The following is a 3,002-nucleotide window of genomic DNA, read 5'->3' on the forward strand; positions in this document are numbered from 1 at the left end:
AACAACATAAGGATTTAGCTTAATTTATCATGGAACTCTCACTATATCAGTGTTTGCCTTAATTGTTAAGCAACCCTATAGTTTATTTTTATAACCGTGCAATAAAAGGCAGAGAGAGACACATCAGAGGGGCATGGCAGAGGCAAACCTACCTTTACTGTCAATTATTCATTTTTAAATTTTTATTGTGATTTTCTCACAGTTTAGGTGGTTAGAAACGCAAATGGAAGGTGCCAGCTCCAGGTGAAAGCTGTCTCTCTCTGTTGTCTCTAATGGAAGCTGTCTGTCCCTTTTAACTTATTCTCTTGGGAGATCTTCATGTTGCTTGCCTTACTCTTCTTCCACTTCTGGTTGCCTCATCTGCTCTTTTTCTCTCTTCTAAGAGAGAAATTCAATAAACTAATCCTCATTAACATAAAACTAATTCACAAATGAGATTATCATCACAGGCAAAGAGATTAGGATTTACAACACATACTTTGGAGAACATAATTCAATTCATAGCGTTCTACTCTATGTTAGGTGGCAAGTTTTGACTCATACCAACCCTATGCAAAACAGAATGAACCAATGCCCAATCTTGTGCCTTCCCTACAATCCTTGCTATGCTTGAGCCCATCGTTCTAGTCACTGTGTCTATCCATCTCATGGATGGACTTCCCTTTTTTTTGCTAACCCTCCATTTTAGCCAGCATGATAGTCCTTCTGCAACAACTGGTCCCTTCTGACATGACCAAACTATGAGACACAAAGTCTGGCCATTCTCACTTTTGAGGAGCACTGCAGCTGTACTTCTTCCAAGACAGATTTGGTTTGTTCTCCTGACAGTGCACGGTACATTCAATATTCCTTCACCAACACCACAATTCAAATGCAAATATTCTTCTGTATTCTTCCTTATTCCTTGTCCAGCTCTCACAACCATATGAGGCTACCAAAAATACTATGGCAAGGATCAGGCACACCTTAGCCTTTAAAGAGGTCTTTTGCAGCAGATTGGCCTAATGCAATACATGGTTTAATTTTTTTACTGCTGCTTCCTTAGGTTTTGATTGTGGATCCAAGCAAAATGAAATCTTTGACAACTTCAGTATTTTCTCTGTTTATCATGACGTTGCAATTGTGAGGATTTTTTTTTTCTTTATGTGGAGGTATAATCCAAACTGAAGACTGTAGTCTTTAGGCTTCATTAATAAGTACTTGAAGTCTTCATCACTGTCAGCAAGCTTGTTGCTGTTGTTAGGTGCCGTCAAGAGTTATCTCCGACTCATAGCGACCCTATGTGCAGAAAGAAATACTGCCCGGTTCTGTGCCAGCTCCACGATCCCTCCTACACCTGAGCTAATCATTATGGCCAGTGTATCAATCCATCTTATTGAGGGTCTTCCCTTTACCAAGCATGACATCTTTCTCCAGGGAATGGTCTCTCCTTACAACGTGACCAAAGTAGGTGAGACAAAGTCTGGTCATTCTCGTTTCCAAGGAGCATTCTGGCTGCACTTCTTCCAGGACAGATTTATTAGTTTTTTTTAGCAGTCCATGGTACTTTCAGCATTCTTCGCCAGCACAACTCAAAAGCATTGACTCTTCTTTTGTCTTCCTTATTCATTGTCTAGCTCTCACATGCATATGAGGCGACTGAAAATACCCTGGCTTATGCCTCAAGGAGACATCTTTGCCCTTCAGCACTTGAAAGAGGTCTTTTGCAGCCAATTTGCCCAGTGCTATACATCGTCTGATATCTTGACTGCTGCTTCCATTGGCATTGAATGTAGAACCAAATAGTATGAAGTCTTTGACAACTTCATCTTTTCTCCATTTATTGTGATGCTGCTTAGTGGTCCAGTTGTGAGGATTTTTGTCTTCTTTATATTGAGGTGTAATCCATACAGAAGACTGTATTCTTCAATCTTTGTCAGTAAGTGTTTCAAGTCATCCTCACTCTCAGCAAGCAAAGTTGTGTTGTCAGCACATTGCAGGTTGGTAATGATTCTCCAATTCTGAAGCCACGTCCTTCTACATATAGTCCAGCTTCTCAGACTATTTGCTCAGCATAGAGATTGAATAAGTATGGTGAAAGGCAACCCTGACACATTCCCTTCTTGATTTTAAACCATGCAGTGTTCCCTTGTTCTGTTCAAACAACAGCCTCCTGGTCTATGTACAGGTTCCTCATGAGTACAATGAAGTGTTCTGGAATTCCCATTCTTCTCACTATCAGCAAGCTAGGTTATGTCCTCTTTATACTTGTAGGTTGTTAACGAGTTCTCTCATCCTTAGGTCACATTCTTCTTCCTACAGTCCAGCTTCTCGATTTGTTTGCTCAGCATACAGACTGAATAAGTATAGTGAAAGGATACAACCCTGACACACACCTTTCGTGGTGTTAAACCACAGAATCCCCTTGTTCTGTGCAAACAACTGTCACCTGGTCTATGTACAGGTTCCTCATGAGCATGTTTAAGTGTTCTGGAATTCCTATTCTTCTCAATGTTATCCATAATTTGTTATGATCCACACAAATATCTTTGCATAGTTAATAAAACATAGGTAAACAGTTTTCTGGTATTCTTTACTTTCAGCTAAGATCCATCTGACATCAGCAATGATATCCCTCATTCCACACCCTCTTCTCAATTCAGCTTGAATTTCTGGCAGTTCCTTATGTACTACTTAAACTGTTTTTGAATTGCCTTCAGCAAAATTTTACTTGTGTATGATATTAACAGTAATTTCCACATTCTGTTGGATCACCTTTCTTTGGAATGGGTACAAATATGAATCTCTTCCAACCGGTTAGTCAGGTAGTTGTCTTCAAAATTTCTTGGCATAAATGAGTGAGCACTTCCAGTGCTGCATCCATTTCATGAACTATCTCAATAGGTATTCCGTTAATTCCTGGAGCTTGTTTTTCACCAATGCCTTCAGTGCAGCCTGGACTTCTTCCTCAATATTATTGGTTCTTGATCATATGCTACCTGGCGGCATAGTGGATAAGGCAC

This window comes from Orycteropus afer, unplaced genomic scaffold, assembly GCF_000298275.1.
Source record: "Orycteropus afer afer isolate SDZICR_OR568_19922 unplaced genomic scaffold, OryAfe1.0 scaffold00338, whole genome shotgun sequence".
In the NCBI taxonomy this organism is placed as follows: Eukaryota; Metazoa; Chordata; class Mammalia; order Tubulidentata; family Orycteropodidae; genus Orycteropus; species Orycteropus afer.